At 44.1% G+C, this 22,887-nt stretch overlaps 1 long non-coding RNA gene across 1 annotated transcript; it reads left to right on the forward strand.

The window, feature by feature from the left end:
• The first annotated feature begins 753 nt into the window (after positions 1-753).
• On the forward strand, positions 754-15,454 carry LOC142032561 (uncharacterized). The gene is made up of 3 exons (XR_012650890.1): positions 754-1,208; positions 8,163-12,205; positions 15,097-15,454. It is a non-coding gene; the product is annotated as an uncharacterized LOC142032561 (long non-coding RNA).
• Positions 15,455-22,887: the final 7,433 nt, after the last annotated feature.

A 22,887-nucleotide genomic window follows, 5' to 3' on the forward strand; every position in this document is an offset into this window, starting at 1 on the left:
AGCTCTGCAATGTGAGCCTTTGCTCTACCAGAGCCTTGGGACCTTAGTTTCATTTTTCTTTCTTTATATTTTTAAATACACACAAAGCACTTGAACTGCCTGGCACACAGCCGGGCTTCAGCCCTGGCTTTGTGCAAGTGTGTCGCTCCCGGTGAGAAACAAATTTGTGACACCTGCAAGTTTGTCCGAGAGTTTTGTGGAGATATTTACCATTTGGCAGGAAGCAAGTGAAGAAGATTCTAGCACAAAAGTAAGGCTCATAAACAGCCCAAAAGGGAAACCATTACAAAACCACAGCAGTCACAGTGTCTCCGCATGTAAGGAATGCCTTTTACTTGAAAGAGTGATTTGCAATATAGCATTAACTGGCAAAATGTGTACACTTGGGTCATAAATTCTCAGTAATGTGGAGCTCTAAACAGTTAGCAAAATTCACCACATCTTTATAAAGTGTGGAAAGTATACTTAAAGTATATATATGTATTTTCTACAGCGCAGTCATTTCGTATGGTTCGATCTACTTGCATACAGGCAATTTGCATGTGATTTAGTGCAATATTTATGCCAGGCATTTCATGTTGGTCTAAGTAGATGAAGTAGTGCTGGCAATCCTTTTCATTATTAATACCGCTAGAAGTAATGATTTTGTATACCAAGTTGCAGGTTTTCAGCGTGCAGATCCTTAGTTAATGTAATGTATTTGACCTTCATGCTTAGCAGGGTGAGCTCTGATAGTCTATCTGTTGTGTAATTGCCTTTTGATTATTATTCACCAACCCCAGTATTGTTTAATGGGCAGATTAGTATCTTGCTTGTGAGCTTTGGTTCATAACCATGGCTCTACTAAACATTGTGCTATTTTGTCCTTAGTGAAATCACCATAGTAACATTGCAGGGAAAATAGTGTGCCTTATATTTTTATCCTATGCTGAAATATCAGGGCTGGCTAATTTTTTTTTCTTTTTTTTCCACTTTTGCCTGTCTCTCATCTTTAACACTTGTGGAGGCCAGAGGAAGTTGTACCTTTGGCTTCAAGATGATTGCAGTTTCTCCCATGGATGTGGATACAGCTGGTCTGTGCAAGACCCCGTGATGCTCGTGGACCACGGGAGCCTGTCGTGCAGCCGCTCCCTATACCACGCCGCTCTTGATCCCTGGGGCTGTCTGCTACAAGCAAGATGAAAGATAGTCCTCGCTTCAAACAACTGGTAATCAAATGGCACAAACCCAAACCCTGTTTTGTACACAGGCAATTGAGAAACTTAAGAGTAAAGTTATTTCAGGGCATAGCGTAGAGCACTGGGGTTGTGTTGCACCGTCCTGGGGGTTTGCTTCCTGCAGAAGGTCTCTGGTCTTCGGGTCCTGTGTCTTTCTCGTTAATTAATCTCCGTGTTCGAGAAGCGCTTGTCTGTTTAGATGGGTGTCGTTGAAGGTAAACTTACCTTCCCCCATTCTTTCAAGAAGACAGAGGGATTTAGTTCCCCAGCAGATCTGTGCATTTTGGGGGGAATATGACCATGATTTTGTTGGCAACGGTTGGGTTTCCCTGCTCATTAAAGCACACTCCGCCGTGTTGTGTGAAATGAGAGAAAGCTTTTGTTCAATAATACATTGATAAGTTAAACTCTGTGATTCTGAAGATAATAATTGGGTTGCCAGTATGTGTTTAAACAAGGGATAAATTATATGTGGTTTTTGGCATGCAATTTCACCCCTACTGGTCCAGAAACTCATTACAAAGGTAGGAGTGATTGCTAGCTAAGATTTCCAGCTTCCATTCTCTTTTCAATAAGACTTTATACTATTGCATTATAATCTTTGGCTGATATCAGCATGTATCATGCCCTAACTGCCACGGGTGATAAAACGTTTGACGGTTTTCCGCATCCCCGTTAAATAAAACCCAGTAATGGTAAATCATCCGGAGCAGCGTCCCTTGGCGGAGTACAGAGCACATTGTTTTTCAGCCTGAACCTCTCCGAGATGCGAGAGGTGATAATGTGTGTTTCCCAGCCCCGTGCAGCATTGCCCCCTTCATCAGAAACAGCGGGGATCGTTTTGGAAGCTCTTATGGTTGCTGTTACGGCTCCTAACCGAGGGGGATCCTCCTGCAGTGATTTTTCCAGGGAAGTCCCGCTGTGTGGGCAACCAGCCCAGTGTGACCAAGCTGCGGTGGGAGGCTCCTCCGCAAACCTTAACTCCTTCCCTACCCCCTCTGCAAATAGAAATCATCTGCTCTACTTGAGTTATTTTGCTTTGATATGGAGAAGAATACATCAAATGTGTTCCTTGGACTATGGCTGAATAGTGGGTCAAAAACGTAATGGTATTTTTGTTTCTGATCTGAAAAAAAAGAATTACTCTCTGGGGTGTATGCTGAGAGGTCTCATACATACGGCTTCCACAAACAGAGCAGAGCTTTGGCAGGGGTTAGAAATCCCTTTTTGGCGTGATGATTTGTGACCGTGTTGCTGTGTTATTGGGTTGTCAACTTGAAAGAAGAAATACCCCTCTGCTTTCATTTATTATGCTTGGAAAAAGGGCCCCCGTTGCTCTCCTTGCTCTTGTCTTGATTCATCATGGTGTGTAACCCCGAAGCACATGGGGAAGGCTGGCTGCACACTGGGTTCTCTGCTCCCCTCCTAAATACTTCCGTAAGTTGTGGTTATGCTTACAGCAAAATGGAAGGCGAAACCCGGCCTCTTCCAGCTGCTGGCGTGCCATTTTTGAGATATTTATGGGAGAAAATGGAACCTGTATCTTTGAGGAAGAAGGCTAGGATATTGGCTGGGGTATTCCTTGTAGAAATTCAGAGAGGGGAAAAAACCCGGGCCACTCTGGGCTACCTTTGGCTTGAATTTTTCCTGTCCTGTGCAGAAAAACGCTACTGGAAGACATGGGCCCAAAATCATTAACAAAACCATCTGCAGACCGTACGTTGGCACAGATGGGCGTCTTGCTTCAGTTCTTGATTAATCGAAGACAAAAATATGTGTTTCCTTGCTCATTATGAAGAGAAACTGTTCTGTGGAGAGCAGTAAAGCTTGTTTTGCTGCTTGAAAGAAGACTTCTCCTCCTGGGGCAGCTTGCTTGGTGGCGTGACCAAGGTCAAGACCGCAAGCGTGGGACGGGGATGGGGCAGGGCTGGATGCCACAACCTGGGGAAACAGGGGAGACGCAGGTCCTGTCAGAGCAAATATCTGTGCGAGGAGTTTGTAGTTTGGGTTGAAATAGTTTGATACATAGATAAATAATAGAAAAGCACTCAATTCATAATTGCTTAACATCAGGATGTTTATGCATCTTTGCTGTTCCAAAAATACTATCACGTATTACTCCTTCTTATTGCCTTTCTTTCACTTACTATTCTTATTATTGCCTTTAGGTGTTTTGGGTTTTGGGAAATGCATTTGTAATAGGCTGCTTCAGCAAACAGGTGTCAATTTACAAAAGCTCCATTATATGCCTATATATAGTATAGTAAAATATATATAGTAAAGTATACATACTTTTCACTAGTTCCTCTTTTAAGTCCTTTGGATTGCTTGCACAACTCGACATTAGTGAAATCTATCCAGGCAGCGCGCTGAAAGAGATTCCCTTAGCATAATGTATTCAAAATGGGGTTTAAACATCCTGCAGAAAAAAATGTACCGTGTGCGATTTCATTCCCAGGTCACGTTAAGTGCAATTACATTTATGTGGCTCTGAATCAGTTCCTTTAAATATCTGGGCTATATATTTAACTTCCCAATGAAATGGCTTATGCTGTAAATACTGAGGCCATCCAGGGTGATTAAATATTAAAAATGACATTTAAAGAAAGCCCCAGTTGCTGTGTGAGCTGAGCCTTCCCGGCTTTTGGCAAAGTGCAAGCTGACAGCCAAGCTTTGTGTCTGGCCACTGATGCTTGTTTCTGTGGAAAAAGTGGGAAATGCCTTAGGAAATCCCACCCGGGCGTTATGGGTGGGTGTCAGAGCCCTCCGGGTCCCCAGGCAACAGGTCCTGAGCTTTAATGTCTTCTTGTTTCTCCCTTGCTCAGCCAGTACCTGGCCAAAAACTTCCAGCATCACAGAGAAGGAATAAAAAAAAAATCCCAGGTCTTGAGGACAGTCCTGGTGATGGGAATGGCTTTGGGGAGCTCCAAGAGGGGGAGAATGACCCTATTTTTATGGTCAACTTGCAAGGGTTTTCTCCTGCCCGTGAGCCTTGACATGGGCATGCCATCAGGCAGTAGATGTCCTGTGTGAGTTTCCAAACAGCAAACCAGAGCCAAACCGCCCCAAACCCTTTCCCCTGACACGTGTCCCAGCTCCTCGGAGGCGAAGGTGTCTGGCTGTCCCAAACCTCCTCTATCAAAAGGTTATCGCATCGCGGAGGGCACCGGTGGAGGCACTGCTCTAGCGTGAGAGTTGCTGTAACAAGTCAGGCAGTGGGATCGCTATGTTATAAAGCACTTGGTAAATTCGGTCTTATTTCGCATAGCATCTCTCCGACAACTGGCATGAAAGTCCTGAAGAAAATATATATAGAACAATTACAAGGGTCGGTTCAAACGCTGCAGAAAATGAAGCAGATTTAAGGAGAATCCTTAAAACAGCCTACTTGCTTCAGGTATCACAAGGTAATTCATTCCCCTACAAGGAGCATAGTAATAAAGACTAAAGCTCTCCTGCCCAGGGTTTGACTTCTAGAGGTCAGGACTTTCCCGAGGAGAGAAGTTGCAGAGTAATAACTCAGGGAGAAGGCACCTTACCCGAATACAAAGTCTTTCTGTACGTAATAAAAATCCAGTACGTGTGCAGCCCTTGGCTCCGTTGTAATCAGAATTAAATAGCCTGACAGATACTGTTGATTTTTCAAAATTACATTTGTACCGTACTATTAAACTCCACCGGCGACCTAAATGTGAAGAGGAGGATGAGGAGGGAGCGTGGGTCTGTGCGCAGGGTGGTACCCGGACGAGGGGGTCTCGTGCAGGGGCAGCTGCAGGTGGTGGCGAGGGAGAGGTTTATGGTCCAGCTCAGCTTCATCTCTGACGCGGCCGTACGGTTACATCCCAAATCCAGCCTGGGCTTCCTTGGAGATCCGTGCCTGGCAGAGATGTGGGCAGAGGCACCAACCAGGAAAGCACTTTTCTGCACCGTCTGGTGACACCATAACTTTCTTAATTACCCTCTCTGACAAGGCTTGCTGTTTGTCAGTCTTGAAATAAAGTAGGATTAAAAGTCAGAAATTTACAGGATCTGCGTGCCTGTGGGAAGGCTGTAATTTCAGGCCAGTGATTTAAAGGGATATAAATCAGGAGGGAAAAATAAATAGAGTAGCTGTCAACTTTAAGATTGCAGGTGACGTGCGTTTTACTTGGTTGGGGTTTTTTTTTTTGAAGAGCGTATAGCCATCGTTTGCTTTAAGTGGAAATGATACAAATGGGTTGCACACTGATCTCTGTCCGAGTGGGAATGAGCTCCTGACCACATCTCATTCGTTATCCTGCAAAACCCAAAGGGTGTCTGGGAGGCTCGTCAGTCTGAAGATAAGTTGCTGCCTCTGCCGTCTCTCATGACTCCGAGGTACTTGTAGTTCACTTTGTTCAGCAAGATAAACCTGTTGTAAGTGAAGCGAAGGAGGCAGTGCATAAAAAGACCCAGGGTATCTTTGCACACTGGTCCTGTAACTGTTGTGTTCACCAAAGCAGAGTGTGTGGAGAGGACAGAGAAATCTGTGACTTCCAACCCCCCCCAACTCCATCTAAAAAACCCCCAAACATACAAAAGACAGCCTTCACGCTATCACAGAAGCCATGTACCAAATCTGAAAATACCCAACACAGCTAAAATGCTGAAATAAATTTTACAAACCATGGGAGAGAATAAAAATGTTGATTTCCTTCCAAGTAGGTGGTGAAATTCAATACAACTGTGCTGATATTGGTGACTTCAGTGACATACGGTGAATGCATGCTAATTTTAACTTTCCATCTGGAAACATCACTAGTTAAATGGTGAAGTGTCCTCCTCATACTTTATTTCAATAGGAAGGTACTTGAGGCTTTTGGAAACTTCGGATTTGAAAAGGCATTTGCAGACTGACTGAAAAACCATTTACTAAACCGGTATTAATGTGCACATTAGACTTATGGGTTTACCTCTGGAGCTGGAGGTCTGCAAAGCCAGGTGTGGAGGAACGCTCCTCTGCATGTCTGCTGCACCACTTGGATTATTTGTGACAACCTGGTATGTCCCCAGAGGTCAAGAAACACGAGTGCGTGTCCCCTTCGATGGATTCCCATCAAGGACGGTCATGAAGGACTTTTGTCAAGTCAACAAATGTTTTTTTCAAAACCCCTGACATGTTTTCTCTCAGCAGGTGAGTTGCTGCTGAACTTTATCCACCAATGGTCTTGGGAGAGACTTTTGTAATAAAAGTCAGCATCTCAGATTAGTGAGAGGTTTTGTTTAGGTTCCTGTTGGGTGCTGGATTGCTTTCCAGCTGAGAGCAGATATTCAGTTTTGGCCTGGATCTTGCACTAGAATATAGGGCTGCCTACAGCTCCTGGTGTTTTCTTTCATTTATTTTTTTTCCCCCAGTATTTTTGTAAATTCATTTAGCCACTCATGAATACTGTGAACAAAATTTTTCATATGTTTTTATGCCAAATGATCTTTAGATCTGCAAGAGAACTGTGGGCTTTTTATGTTATTGCCGAGGTTGCACTGAACCCTACTCAATTTGCATCTCCACTAACGCTTCCAGGAGCCGGAGATAATATTTCAAAAGCCTGCTCCGAAGTTAACCCTTTCCTTTGGTTGCTCTAGCAGATCAGCCAGGTCTGCATACAACCCCAAGCTGGGAACCATGGTAATGCAAGATAAATAAAAGATGATTAACCACTTCCCTGCTTCCCAGGGTGAAGGGCAAGTTGGGACACCACAGCTATCTAATTGGTCCCAGGGTATATAGGAAATTTGTAATATAGTAGGTACTTGAACCCACGTACAAGGCAAGCGTCCTGTAATTGTCTCTTTGGCAGGCTGAGGATAAATTTATTGCTCAGCCATCAATGGGATAACGGACTTGCTTGTTCCCTGCCCTCCTCAGAGAGCAGGAGTCAATGTGTGTGTTACTATGACCACAAAAGCAGTGGAAATAGTCATTCTTCTTGCCTCCCTCCATTGCACCTATGATGGTTTGAAGGTGGAAGCAGTCTACTGCACGTCCTCCAAACTGGTAATAACGTGCAGTAGAGCTGATGGACTGACGGGGTGTGGGAAGCCCTGGTGCATAACCTGCTTTTAACGAGAAAGCATCAGCAGAAGAATCATTAATTTGCCGGTATCGAGAGGCTCTGCCGTGTCTGTTGGCAGCAGCAATGTGGTGCATGTGGTTCCCCCAGTGCAAGGACTGGAAGTTGATGTAGGCTCGTCATATCTGTGCTTTTAGGAAGACTGCAATGGAAAAGGGAACAGATGTTGTGACTAACTGTATTTTTTTGTTCATTTAAGCTTCTCATCTCAAATGTCAAAGTATTAAAGTCTCAGTCCAGGAAGTTACAGTAAGAGAATTGAGCTTGTAAGCAAAATTTTTGCCTTGGCTGCTGCTACGTGTATTTCTCCGCAACTGATTTTTCTTTCTTACGGAACTTAAATTCTACTTCTGAACTCTGCTAGAAGAATATCCAAATATAACACATCCTTGAACTAACAGGCACCGTCATGTCCCCCCAAAGCACCTAAGTAGATTACAATGTACTGCAAGCTTGCAGCAGGGGGGTCGGGGTCAGATGAGGGCCTTACTTTTGAGTTTTCCTGAGCAACTAATGAGCTGAGTGCCCTTGTGTGTAAATCTCCACCCCCCCCCCCCCCCCCCCAAAGATCCCCTCTGCACCACATCCACACAGCTCATCAAACAGATTCTGAGCCTGTTTACTGAGCTGCTGGGTCCTTTCTGCAGCTGGCTGGAGACATCGGTTTGCAGTTTGTCCCAGAGACGCAGGAGGGATGGTCCCAACCCGCTTCTCTTGCACCCACTGCTCCATTTTCCCCATCACTGTTAGAGAGGGGACAGCCGACTGCCACTTTTTTGGGATAACTTTCTTCTATTTGCACATGTTGATTTGAAAACTTGGTAAAAAGTTATGCTAACAAGTTTGAACTTTCTAGGATTGCAGTACAAGGAAAACCTGTTGTTTACGAATACGTAGGGAAGGAACGTGAACCATTCAAGGTGAATTCCACAAGAAGCCCCGGAAACCTTGGAGCTTGGGAACATGGTGGAGCCCGTGAGTCCTCCCCTCCCGATTTGAAAGCACCTGCAAGCTGTTTTTTATTTATTTGCCCTTTCTTTCTGAGGTACATGTGGTTTTCTGCTCTCTTTGGCCCCGCGCTCCCCTCTGAAGCAGCCCATAAGTGCCACACGTGAGCCAGCCTCGTGCCCGGCTCTGCTGGCTGCAAAGGGCGCTGACGTGTCTCATTGCAAACTACTGGTGTGGGCTAATTAGCCACAACCTAATAAAGCGAGATTTTGACACGCCGGGAAGCAAGCATCGTTTTTGTGCGGTGAGAAATGTTTATAATAGAAAACCCATTCTTTTGCTCGGTCTGCACGCTTGGTAGAAGTAAATCTGATTGTCAGTTTTAACAGGGTCTTACTTAATGGCAGACTTTCTTCTGCTATTCACTCCCCTTCCACTCCTTGGTACCATTAAAGAAGAGGCTAAATAACATCCACCTCTCCCCAAATCTGTGGATATCGCCTCTGCCCCAATGCCACCCACCCTGTCAGCCTGCCTGGCTCCTGCCTGTCTCTTGCCTGTAGGCAAGGGCTGTTGATTAACTTGCTGCCGTTAACTAAGGACATGCAGGATGGAAACTGCTAGCTTTATTTTAATAAATGCATTTGAGTAAGTGCTTTTGGTAACACTAAGATTTTTTTTTTATTATTTTTCTTATAAGGGTCTGTGATACTGCAGAATCTCCTGGGGTTGTTAACACAGTTAAAAAACAAAACTGAGCTCGGTAATAGTATTTAAAATAATCCAAACACTGCTATTTTACATGGGAAGTTGCCTCTGGCTTTGTTCCGGTATAAATCTACCTGGCTATTAAATCTGCCATGACTGATGCGGTCCTTATTTTTCAAGGATGCATTAAGGGAACTGTGATTGAAAGATGACATAAAAATTATGTGGTGTTACTGCTGAGATATCTCTGATTATAGCTGCCTTTTACATCTTCTGTAAATTCCTATGTTTGCTGTGTTATTTCCCTGCAAGGGTTTGTAAGTATTAAATTAATTTGGCGGCATGAGGTTCTAAGAAACAGAAGATATTCCTGTGCCAAGACAAACTGTAAACACAACCTTATCTGAACTTCATCTCTTCCTCAGAAGCCTTGTTCCTGCGGTGGGTGAGTAGCTCAAGGATAGGACCTAATTGAGGATGCAGTTGTGGGACTGTTGACTGATTGCAAGAGCAGGTGCTACAGCAGGAATGGATTTGCTTTAGTTAAAGTTAATTTTTCCTTCCGTGGTTTCCCTGAAAATCTAGGGTTTATCCATAGGGTGTTGCAGAATATATGCCTATGTGCGTGTATATGCATGCGTGCCGTGTTTGTTGGCTCCTTCTATGGGGTCTGTCTTTCCTCTGATGGTTAGGACATGAAACAGCACCGGGAGGATTTTAGTTTCTTTAAGATGCAAATGGTGATGGTCACTCAGGTGTTTACAAATGGCTTTCTGACTAACTCCAGGACTGTTTCAGAAGGGCGACGTCGAGGAAGAAGTGAAGGTCAGAACTGTGTAATTGATAAATAAAGTGAACACAGCATCTGGTTTGCTTTCTGCTGCAGCATGAGACTTCACCTCTACCTTGCTAAATAGCTCTTAAGAGAGATTATCATTAAAATCTGGCAGTGACTCAACTGGAGTACATCTGTGCGGTGTGAAATCAAATCTTTATTTGAGTGCGGAACACTTCGATCACCTGACTGCTTGGTTCCTGAGTTCAAAAAAAGGAGAAAAAAAAAAAAGGAGATCTATAGAAACAATATTAAATAAGCCCCATTTTCAGTGTAAAGCTGAAATGATGGTCCCTGCAGCAATTCCTCCTTTGGTGAATGACCAGAAAAAAGCAGCGGCTGCGTCCCCAGCGCTGTGTCCTGCCACGGCTCCTGTTTGCCCTCTCACTCCTGGGAACCAGCTCAGGAAGGGCAGAGTTGTTGTAATCCAGTTTTTCCCATTGCTAGTGCATGTAGAAATACACCCCTGCCCTAGAAAGCCCTTCCCAGGGCTGGATGCCCGCAGCCACGAGAGCGGGGCTCTGGCTGGAGCGGGATGACCGAACCCCAACGATTAACAAATGGATACAGCAAACAGGATACTTTTAATGAGATATAGGACATAGAAACAATGGATTATTAACTAGTCTGTGTTTGAATAACGTGCATTTTATTGCCTTTGTGTGTTTTACTTAGCAGAAATTCTTCTTACAATTAGGAAATTAACTGATGTATTGACTGTGACTATGAATTCTTGCATTGCTGGATCCAGCATCCGTACTTAAAACAATTCAATGAATTATTATTTTGAATGAAAAATTATTGTCTGATGAAGAAGATAAGTGATTTTTTTTTTTGCTCATCATAATGCCAGAATTTGGATATTTTTACTGGATATGCATTCCTTTTAAAATGTCAAAGCTGCCAGCTTCTGAATTGTGTGCGTACAGGAATAGGAATGTCCTTGGTGTCAAAGGCTTCGTAGAGCGATGCTTGGTATAGTTGTACCTCGTAGAGTTAGACACCAAAATCACACTTTGGGGTTATTCTGGCCTATCAGAGCTAATCGGCAAGTGCAAATGGAAAACAGCGACTGCTGGCAAAGAGCTATCCATTATAATCCGTGCGGTGATCTCTTCTTGGGGTCTATCCCGTGTCATTGCCTTTCTCCTATTCTTCACATTCAGTGATAAAATGGAGGAAAAGAAGGAAAAGCAGTAAAAGGTTGAACAGAAAACAGTGGAATACAACTTTTCTGTATACACATTCACTAAATATTTAAATGAAAAAAATCCTCTTTTTAGATACTGCAGATTTTATTTCTGTAATATTTTTTCCAGTCATCTCAATTCAAGTATATTAAATACAGTCCAAGTAGTTACAGTTCTTCTGCATAATAACAGTCTGAAGAAGCTAACATGCATGCAACTATTTTTTCCAGCAGAAATAAACCTGAATTTTGTGGATACTGAAAGTTATGAACTTGATGCGTGCAATGAGGCAGAATGCTATCTTTTTTTAGGTACTTACTCATTTAGTAGTTGAAAACAAGAAATGACGGATGAACAGTACTGTTTTTGAATAAATTATTCCATTTCCCTCACTAATTCTTGACCTACTGCAAAATTTCTTGTTACAAAGATTAGGTCATTAATTATATTAAAAAAAAAAAAAAAATCCCATTACATGTCCTGTCTTTAAAGAAGCAACTTGTGGAAACGTAGAAGCTTGGAAGTAATGGTTTTAATTTTCAGCACAGCTTTAATGCTTCACAAAAGGCTTGCTTTTTGTCACCTTAAGGCAGACTGTGCCCTTTGCTTTAGCGGAGTGCCGCCAACTGTGGCCTCTAGTTAAAGTTAGGAGTTGCTGCTGTTAAACAGCTTTTTTAATGTGGTCCCTGCTTTGCACAGATGTGTTACTGATATCTTCTTTATCCTGTTGGTTAGGAAAGATGCAGGCGCCTGGGTTGGCGAGAGGTATGACCGCGGTTTCTGCGGGTTGTGCCAGGGGTGCTGGGCTCCTGGGACGTCACTCGAAAAGCCGGTGGTTCATCCAAAGCATCGGCGTCAGCAAGACCGTGCACATGGGAAAGGCTCGTGGGTGCGCAAGGGCTGATCCGGTACGTGGTGGAAGCGCGCCGGCTGTGCTCTTCGCACCAAGCAATGCCCCTCCGTGTGCTCAGCCCCGTCTCCGAACCCAACGCTCGTTGAGGTGAGAAGCAGACCACGGTTCGCCTGCCATCAATAGTGAAAAAAGACACGTTTGAAGAGGCGTCTCGGTGCAGCGAAGCCATAAATGTCACACGGGCTGCGGCGCTGGTTGACGTGATGCTCTTCTGAAGAACTGTGCGTGTATTTTGGAGTCGGTTTCAGGAGTTCTGTCGCTCTGCAAACACAGTCTCTGGCATTTTCTCCTTCGCTAGTAAGGACGTAAGTTTCCTTTTGAGGCTCCCTAGGACTCCGAAAGCTTTAACGTGCATTAAAAATGCACGCTTTTTAGATTCCTGCTTCATCACCTTGTCAGCTGCTATTGAGCTGCCCTGGGGAAGGGGAGGGATGGTTTTGCCGCGTGTCAAGCAGTCGGCTAAAAATGCCTCGGCTCTACGGGGGGTGCTCTGAATGAAGGCTTTGCAGTGCAGCGCTAATCGCTTCGGGGGAAAGATTGAATACTCTTCAGCTGGGAGGGAAAATTATAAATACAGATATCAGAGCAAACACATTTTTGATGACAGAGGCTTTAAGACCCCTGAGAGGCGGGAGATCCAAGTCATGATAGGTGCACCTCATCTCTAAAATTAATTGAAGGGCAAATGAGAGGGAAGGCTAATGTCTGTGGAGTCCTTGGCGTGACATATTGTTGCTGAATTCCTAGGAAACTTGTAACACTGTCTTAATAGCGAGCTTCCAAAAAAGCCGAAAGGATTATATTCGGGGAGAAAGAAGAGATAAGAATGATTAGGTGGCTGTGAAGCCCGGTGGAGGGGTAATTGCTCACTATAGTTGATGAGGAAGATCAAAAGAACTTGACATGAATGCTTGACTTAAAACAGTGGGAGGAATTATGAAGAGACTTCAGAAAAAGTAATTAATAAAGGAAAAAATTCTGTCTGTTTTGTAGCTGGAAGAAGTCGCTTAGACATTTAGCTGCTCCAAAGACCTTCTGCTCTTTATCCTATAGAAAGGTCATTCATCATCCCTCCAGTTATACGTGAGAATTTGGTGTAGCACGCTCTGGCTGCTTGCTCTTTGGCAGAGGAGCAAGCCACGCTTCATGGTGCATCAGCTTACGGAAGACCATATCAAACTACCTGTAAACTACTAAATTATTGTTTATACCCTAATACTTAATGGACCAAAATTGTAGAATTGGGTAGTTTTGAAGGTTGAAAAACAGTGGTATAAAAAGGATGGGGGAGAGAAAGTTCAGGAAGAGACGTACAGGGGAATAAAACCTCTCATTGACATTTTCAAGCTGTGGAACTGCCCCATGAGAATAGCACTTGCTAAATTAAAGGCTAGAGGCTGACATGCTTGCTTATGCTGAGTAAGCACTTTGATCCTGTTAATTTTAGTGTACTGATGCATGCTCATGGTATTTTACTCCTTGAGGTACTTAAAATCCCTGGTTTCAGTGAATCATTTGAGGAGTAATCCTGCTTAACATGAGGAGAGGTATCAGAAAACAGTAAGGCTGTTTATGTAAATTCAGGTGGTCTCAAAGTATTGGGTTTCTGTCCTTTATCAGCGACTTCAGCATTACTTACAACTCTGAAGAGGTTTAAGCATTCATTTTCACTTGGGCAAAATTTATCATTGACTCCCTTATAAGAAAAATGGATGTTGGTTCAGAAGCTCGCAAGGTAACGGTTTCACGCTAGCTGTCCAAACGTTGTAAAAGCCCTGCGACTGGTACGGAGTGTGTGACAGGCAGGAAGATTTAAGGATTTTCCTTATGACCAGAGGGACGCAGACCTGATCCGAAATAAAGGCTGCGTGTAAAGGACTTTTAGAAAGCACACAAGGCAATTGAAAAACAAAGACGAGTGATGATTTGTGTGACGTCCCTTGTGCAGGTATGATTTAGTTGCATCCAGAGGTGCACTGAGGTGGGAAATGATGCCGTCCTTCCCTTTCAAGTCTGGAGCCAAACTAGCAGGAGGGTCCCGCGAGCTCCCTTCCAGCACATCACAGAGCAAGTGTGCTGCTCCACAGGGACGGGAAGGTTTTGCCAGAAAGGAAAAAACATGCCATCACCAAGGATAATGAAAACGTTGATTCAGTTGTCATACAGGTTAGCCCAGGCACCTTCCTTCAGCATGCCTGCAGCTGTTGAAGTCTTAATTTATGTTACAAGTCCCAAATAGCTAAGATCGGCGCATGGGCAGGAATGCAAAGATGTTCTCATTAGCAGCATTGTTTAACAACCTCATTTATAAGATACCTTGAGATGGTCCAGTGGGATAGCCCATGTGCATGTACCTGAGGACAGGCAGCCCCAGCTGCCCCCCAAAACTCAGCAAGACTGTTCCACAACGCTCCCCTGCCCCAAACAAACACAGTCCCTCCCAATAACTGTGTTTTATTTGGATGTTGCCAAGGAATTGGCCAAAAAAATCCAAGTGTTGTTGAGAGACTCTGATAATTGTGGGTGGCTAAATATGTTAAAAGTGCATTTAGCTACTGCCCTGTGTCAGAGCTATTCCTTTTCCTTTACTGGGTGCTGCATTGTAACTCGGGAGGACTCTGATCATGTCATGACTTGTGTGTGAAGAGTTCCTAGTCTCAGGGGGACTCTCCACAAGGAAATATTTCTTATTAAGGGGGAGATTGAAAGTCTTTTTTGGATATTACACATTGAACATTCAATGTGTAATGCACATTACACTCGCCAATCCAAAGACTATTTGTAATTTTTCAAAAAGAAAATTGTAGTCTCTTTGCTGCTTCTCTGCTTGGGTATTTCCTAATTTTATTCATTTTCTGGATTGTCAGTTCAGCGTTTGAGAGTTTTACAACCTCTAAAAGTCTCCTGCAGAGCAGGGGTGCAGCATTTAATCACTGTAGCACTCCCCTTTCCCCAAAAAGTGTTCAGATCCTGCCACCAAAGCATTACTTGGGAGCTTCCCTGGGTGCCATCAGCTTTTCCCCCAAATGAAGCCAATTACGAAGATCTTCCAGTGCTCGTCGTCTTTTTCTGGGAAGGTCTTGTTTGAAGGTAGATCTCTTTAGGCATTTCTCCTCTGCGATGCAGAACTTGCTGCCTTTGAACTCTTTGTGTTCGCCGTGCCTTCCTGACCGATGGCACATCTGCACCCCCGCAGGTTTGGACCACCGTGGACTGCACTGGTATTTCTGTGTGCTGAGGAGCAGATGTGGCACCAGAGCAGCACCCAGCCTTCTCCCATCGTCTCCTCCCAGCTCTGAACAGAGGGTTTCCTAAACAGTTCTCTAACAGCAACGAGTGAGAAAGTCAGTGAGATGTGCCCTGCATCCCATATATGTGTATGCATGTCTATACACACAAGAATCAAGATAAAGACCTTGTACGTATGCATATGTGTGTATATGCCTATATATGTCTCTATATACACAAATATAAAACAGAAGTCATCCTAGAAAATGACTTGTGTTCCCTCTTGGCAGAGATTCTGTTCCCTCTTTTTCTCTGTTCAATCTTTTTTTCCGCAGCAGCCACCACGCTGTAAGTGCTTTCAAAGATGAGCGTTGCGCTTCGGGCTGGATGGGAGGGTAATGAGGGACTTGTGTAGGACTCCTTCTGGAGGTGAAAATCAAAGGAATATGCAGCTTTTTATTTCTCCAGGAAAGAATTTATGCACATTGTTCGGAAGACAAAGGCAGATCAGTAGATTGGCTACGATGGTGGTATTTGAGATCATAGCTTGACTTTGGGTGCTTATTTTCTTTTTTTTTTTTTTTTTTTAATGTTATAACAGAAGCACTCTTGTCTGCAGTGCTGATGCAGAGAGGGGGTCATGGCTACATCTGCATCCGCTCCCTTCTCCTGCAGATAAAGCACAAGATAACTAATAAAAAGCTGTATCACCCACTTTTCGGAGCGCCAGCACACACCTTCTCAAAGAGTCTGTAAAGCTTAATAATTTATTGCATGTTTTTACACATCTCACCTGCATTTCCTCTGCTGCGGCAGAATGGACAAGCTGGTGCTCAACCCCCGAGCGATGGGGGGGCTTTGGGCACCCAACAGCGGCCACTTCCCAAACTGCCGTCCCAAGACTTGGAGGGGAGACGGCGCTTTGGGCGAAGAGCTGCCGTAGCTGTCCTGGCACACCTCAACGTGCGCAGGGCACTGTGCGACCCTGCCTTCCCCCGTCCCTTTGGATTTAATTCCCGCACAGCAGCAAGACCCAGGGCTGCATTTAAAATGGAGAAAAATTTTGTCACGTGCATATGTATTTTTAACGGGGCTACGAGTTCATTTTGGGGGGTCAAAATGGGTTTCCTACCCAATGTTTCAGCGCTGTGCTTGACTCAGGCTGGCCTGGGAGCCCCAACTGGCACTTGCAGTTACAGCATCCTCAGCTGACAGCAGGAGACCATTTGCATGTTTTGCTCTCATTCCTTGTATCTTCGTGTCTGGAAAGCAGATCATTTTCTGGGAAATGGTAAGTGGCACTAAGAACGGAATAAGGAGGCTGGGGGCAGGTCGTCTCTGTTCGCAGGAAAAAGTTAATAAATGATGTGACAGGATGGAGTAGTATGAACATAAGTCTCTTTTGATCTTCACTGCTGGCTTACAAATCATATGAATTTAAACAAATTTGATTACACCTCAATCTATCAGCGATACATGCTGTCGTTACAGGTCTTTTGCACTTCTGTTTATAAAGCCCTATTTAACATACAACAGTCAAACTGTCATCAGTCAGCCAGAGATTTATTGTTCAAACCACAGTTCATCACGTATCTTATTTTTTCCTAGACACTTCTAGGTTCGTATATGAATCTTTATCGTTCACTAATGAGAGTTGTGGGGATTTGCAAAAGTGAGATCTAGTTCACCTTGGTATTGATGAAATGTCAGTAGCAATAAATACAGCACTTGCTTTGCAGTGGAGGAGAGGTCATTTCCTTAATGAGTTAAGATATAAAGGTAATAAAGAAGCTATCACAATTTTCTTTGATACATGAATTAACTTGTTATTTAATATTGCTTCTGTACGTTGTCATCCGTGGTAATTTCTGTTCGGAAGCATCCACAAGCATTTTAATGCACCCCGATCCCCAACTACCTCTTTCTACAGAATGAAGTGTCTATTTTTAAAATAGTCTTTCATTTAAATTGTATCAATATCTGGTATAACTACAGATTGTCCCTTATTTGGTATATAATCTTCAGTCTGTTGTCTGTGGTGCTTGAATCATGTAGTAAATTTTGAAAACAATTAAGTACTGCTATAGCTGTTAGACGATGTTGGTCTTCTGTGCTTGACTTTGGAGAGACTTTGTCGCGTTGTCTGTGGCTCTCATCCAAACCCTTACAACAGATGATTTCATCTATAATTTTGTGAGGGACTGTTCAACAACACAGGCACAGCAGGCTAGTCTGATGGTGAAATGATAAAACAGTCCTCAGAATGAAAATAATAATAATAAAAAAATACTCCAGGACTCTATAAAGAAGAAGTGGTTGTACAGAGAAAGGGCAGATACTTCACTGTAAATATTGGAGCTGGTAGAAAGCCGAGAATATAGTGGATAATATGCCAATTGTTGATTTTAACCAGGGCTTTAACTACTTGGCGCGCCGTGCTGGTTGCTGCTCGGTGCCCGTGGGGGGTGGAGGTTGAAGGAGATGCTGAGGAGCGCGGCTGGGAGCAGGTCCACGGCACGCCAGGGGCAGGGGGCCAAGCCAGACAGCCCCGGAGGTTCCCATCTGCTCAGAAATTAACTTTCGGGGTAGTCACAGGGGAGCGTGAAGTCACAAGTTAGCGTTTTAGAATGAGCTCGTAGTTTGGAAGCCGAGCTGGCTGCACAGTCCGTGCCGTGCCGCAGTAATGTGCGATGTCTGCAGCAGAGCCACGCTCGTGTTTTGGACTACTGCCGTTAAGTGCTGATAGACATCTATTACCATTTAAAATAGCAACAGGATGAATTAAGAGTTTATCTGGGGGTTCGTTATTATACGCTACCATGGATGGAGAAGTACCTTGGTGCAGTGCCGCAGCAGGACTGCACAACAGCTTTTGTCCCAGGACGTTTCACGGGACGTTATGAGGCACAACCCAGCGGTCCTGGTTTTGGCTGGAGTAAAGTCAATTTTCTTCCTAGTAGCTGGTATAGTGCTGTGGTTTGGATTTAGGATGAGCATAATGTTGATAACACACTGATGTTTTAGTTGCTGCTAAGCAGTGTTCAGACTAAGTCAAGGGCTTTTCAGCTTCTTGCACTGCCCTGCCAGCGGAGGCTGGGGGTGCACAAGAGACTGGGAGGGGACACAGCCGGGACAGCTGACCCAGACGAGTATTCCATCCCATAGTACGTCATGCCCAGTATATAAATGGGGGGGAGCTGGCCGGAGCACACCATGGCTCAGGCATTAGCTGGGCATCAGTCAGCGGGTGGTAAGCAATTGTATTGTGCATCACTTGTTTTGTATATTCTATTATTATTATTAATCTATTTATTATTATTATTTTTTTCCTTCCTTTTCTGTCCTATTAAACTGTCTTTATCTCAACGCACTAGTTTTACTGTTGTTTTTTTTTTTTTTTCCTCTGGTTCTCTTCCCCCATCCCACTGCAGGGGGGAGTGAGCGAGCGGCTGTGTGGTGCTTAAGTGTTGGCTAGAGTTAAACCACGACACCAACACATGTCCTCCCCAGGGTGTGACTTACTGAAATTCATTTGACAAAGGGAGAAAAGGAGCAATTTCAGTTAAGGTGGACAGGAAAGACAAGTAGAGAGACTGGATCTGAACTCCCAGTAATTTGCAGGTGTGTATTAATTTCTACGTTTAGTGCTGCGGCGTATCTTAATTCATTTTCCCCATCGCGCCAAGGAGCAAGTGTTGAGCGCGATTCTCTGCCTGCCCAATGCCGGGCAGCGAAGGCACCGTGTCTCAGCCTAGGGGGTACGAGGGCAGCAGCATTAAGCCTTTCCCGGGAATTTTCTTGCTGGGAGACCCTTGGCACGGCCACCGGTCGTACTGCGTGCAGGGCCAGCGTCCAGCCGACCTCTGTCGAGGTGGTACGTCTTCATAAAACGCGGTGGGTTTCAGCAGCGCGGCATCGGACCGCGCAGGAGCGCGTGCGTTTTGCAGCCCGACGCTCTGCTTGGTGGAAGCTGCTTAGCGGCAGGTTGCAACTTGGGATTTGAATTTTAATTCAAGAACTCGAAAGAGGCTCGGGGGGATGTCCTAATGTGAGATTATTACATGTTGTTGAACATCGAGCGAGACTTGAGTTAGAAAAGATGTTACAACAGCTCAAAAAATGGTTTATCAGTATTTTTCTAAATTAGAGAAGAAATCGCAAATTTTCCCCAGGTGACATTTAATTTACATACGAAATAATAAATTCAAAGTTTACTCATCTATTATTCCATAAACCAAGGTGCAACGCGTTGCTCAGGTTTGGCTATGCTCTAATTGTATTAACGAACTTGTTGCCAGTGTAATGTAAACACATCCATGGGCGGCCAGAAACCTTCCTGCCCCACATGGAGCTGCAGCCCTGGGGCAGGAGACTTTGCTTGGAAGGGGAATTCAAAGTGAGACATTTGTGGCTGAAAGATTGAACCCCTATATAGAGGTGCTATGTTATCTATAGGTTTATATGTAAATCAAAATACCCTATTTTCACCCAGCTGAAATGATGATTTTTTTTTTTTTTTTTTTTTTAGTCCTTCGTGTAGTAGCAGATTGCCTCTAGGAAAAACTATCAGTGTTGTGATGTGGAAGCAGTCTCTCGCATTAATCCAGACTGATCTATATGGATTAATGTATTGATTTTAGTCCTAGATAACGGGAGAGTTTCTTGCAGAGGTGATGAGTATGAAGAGACATACAGAAGCTGGTGATGCAGAGGTCTTATGTTCAGTTTGTTAAAACTCATTATGGTCTTTCTTGCATAATCTGCTATTACGCAATTTCATTAAAAAGAAAAGTTGAGTATATTTAAGGGTGGTTCCTATAATTACCGAATTTCTTTGAAAACTCAATTAAGAAGCCATCTGGCCTAGGAATTTTATTGACCTGTCACTGGCTAATTATGTTGAAAATTTAATCTTTTATGATTATCATTACTAACTGCCCAGTGCTTTGAAAAAACCTTTTTGTCTCCAAGTGTTGCCGTCTTTAAATTTCAGAAAGTAATGAGGGGAATGTTTTTATAGCACTAGAGGAAATGTTCTCTTAAGAGTGAAATCCAATATATTATAAATACAATTGAAATGCACAGCAGTCAGGAAATGTGAAAGCTTGTTTTTAGAGCCCTAATTCAGAAAACACATGGAAGGGCTTGTATATGCATGTCCTTTCCCATAAAAATATCTTGAGATCACAGGATTTGGGTTTGGGACTTTCTGTGCTCAGGCAGACGGGGATGTCCCGTGTCCTTCCGTGTGCTTGACCTCTTGGTGTCCCTTCTTCACACAGAGCGGGTCCAAGGTTGTGCAGGTGTCTGCAGGCTGGAAATGAAGGCAAACCTGCAGACCGGTATTTTGGGGAAGAATACTGTTGGACTGTGGTTGTCATCTTGGTTTTGTTTCATGCCTGCACGCTGCTGGTGCTTCTCCATAGCTGCCAGCCCCCGGCCCGCTGAGCGGCACCGGCTACATAAGCATTGGCAGGTCAGCTTGAAGAAGCCTTGCTTGGGAATAATGAATCTACATGCGAAGTATGAATGGAAATTCACGGTATTCTGAATTTTAGGTGGTGGCTAGGAGATGCCCAGCCTCCCTGTTCTGCCGGAGCCGCAGCTGGGGATGCTGGGGGGACGTGCCACCACCCTTCTCCCACTCCCTCATCTGGGTTATGTCTGTGTGAGCTTCCAACACCCCTTTGGGTTGTAGCCCAAACGTGTATGAAATCCTGCCCAAGGGGGGGGAAACCCCACTCGTGTCCCAGAGCTGGAGAACCCAGGTGTGAACGTCCCTGCCCACCCCACGCATGCCACCTAGGCAGCATTGCTGGGCCAGTACAGAGGATTTTGGCTTCAGGCAGGCTGAGTCACGAGGAGATGGCGTTTCCTTGCTGGGACACCCTCCGGAAAGCTCCATTCTCCCTTTGGCTCCTTTGGCTCTGATGATTTTCCATCCTGCCCTTGCATCCTGCAAAGAGTTCCTCCGTCATCTTGCTTTTAATTATGGATAGTATGCCAATGGTCTTGAGTGTAAACCAATTAAAATAAATTACATTCCAGTGGGCATTAGGGCATATCACTTTCGTTTCCCTGAAGCATCTCACAACACTTGCCAGCGGGCGACAGCTCCTTCCTCCCCGAGGATTTTCTCTGCCTGTCTTGCACAGAGGGCTTCCCATGGCATCGTTTTAAATGGGATATTTCCACTATTGGTTATTTCTTAGCACACGCCTTCTGCCTGCTGCCATCGTTTTGGAGGCATATCGATATGAGGCAGCTGATAACCATCACTGCAGACCCCGGGACGAGCTGGGCGAAGGGGAGGGTTTTACATCAGGTCCTCCACAAACAGGTGGATTGCAGCAAATTATTATGTACTGTAAGGATTCGAGGAAAAAACTTTTCCATCCCGCTTACCCTTATCAGGACAGACGCTTCTTCTGTATAAGCAATAATCTGTCAAAGGAATGTACTGTGCTAATCTAGTGTCATTTGGTAAACCCGTGTTGCTTTATGTCCTATTTTCCGGCCTTTCTTGCTTTTTAAAATCTCTTTTGAAGTCTCACGTATGTTTGAGATCAGACTAACAGGTCCCAGTTTCTTTCCCTTCATGGCTTAGATATAAATGATGCATTTGGAATTCTTTAATGAAATGTGTAAAACCTCAGTTTACCAGATAACAGTATGAAGTGCTGAGTTCTGGGCTTGTTTTAGGATATACTGGATTAAAAAAATGTTTACCTAGTAATGACTTATTATCCACTGGAGTCCTTTAATATGAATTGCTATTACCAAAGAAGTACTATTTTATCTGGGTTTACAGTTAGCCTTCCTCCATTGGCTCCTTAGTGCAGCTAATTTAGCAAAATTGCATTTAAATGAGTCCCTGATGAGAGACCCAGAGTTCACGTTTTTCTTTTAATAGACATGTTAGTCTTCCTGCATGCTAAAATTCCATAAATGGCTCTTTACTCTTCACATGTGAGACAGCTATTATATATCAGCCGGTGCATTATATTCCCAGCCTCACCTTGGGGAATTACCGAGTAGTCATGGCGCTTCTTTGAGCTGAAAGACAGGCTTTTTAAATTAGATAATTTATATTTATATAGTGGTTGGTGCCCTTTATCAGAGAAGTCATGGAAAAAAGCTGCCTTCAACAAAGTTAATTTCAAAAAATAAATTCATTCAATACAAATAAGATTACGTTTTTCTTCAGGCTGAAGCCTTTGAAAGTTAAATTGTTTTAATTTTGGGCTTGCTGTTGGCAGCCTGCTACATAGTCCTGTGAAATCCCCCAGTTGATGTGTGAAATGCTTTAGCTGGTGAAAATATTGGGACGATGCAGCGATTCTCTCCTCCTCAACCTCAGTTTGACTTCTGCAAAAGTACCTTTCTGGCTAGAGATGAAAAAACACGTGAGCGTAGTGCGCGAACGTGTCCTTTCTCTTTGGGCAGGGTAGCTGTAGGTAGAAAAGCCAGCTAGAATAAAAGGAATGAAGCCACAAAATCCTCTGTAGGGTTTTGCACCATTTTGTGTGGAAGAGGAGCATCAGCTCTGCAGGCGTGCTGGGCTGCGGCAGCTCCGCTGCTCGTTTAGTACCAAAAGTTGTAAGTCCAATGGAATTATTCCTCTTATTCCTGCCTGGCCGGTGGGAATCTGCAGCTGCTTTTTGGTGCTGGGAGGAAAAAACCCTGCTTTTCTCTACCCATGGCAGTTTCAGCTGGATTCTGTGCTTTGCAGGGTGCAATATTTTCTGTGAGTTTAGTG

Source organism: Buteo buteo, chromosome 7 (genome assembly GCF_964188355.1).
Source record: "Buteo buteo chromosome 7, bButBut1.hap1.1, whole genome shotgun sequence".
NCBI lineage: Eukaryota > Metazoa > Chordata > Aves > Accipitriformes > Accipitridae > Buteo > Buteo buteo.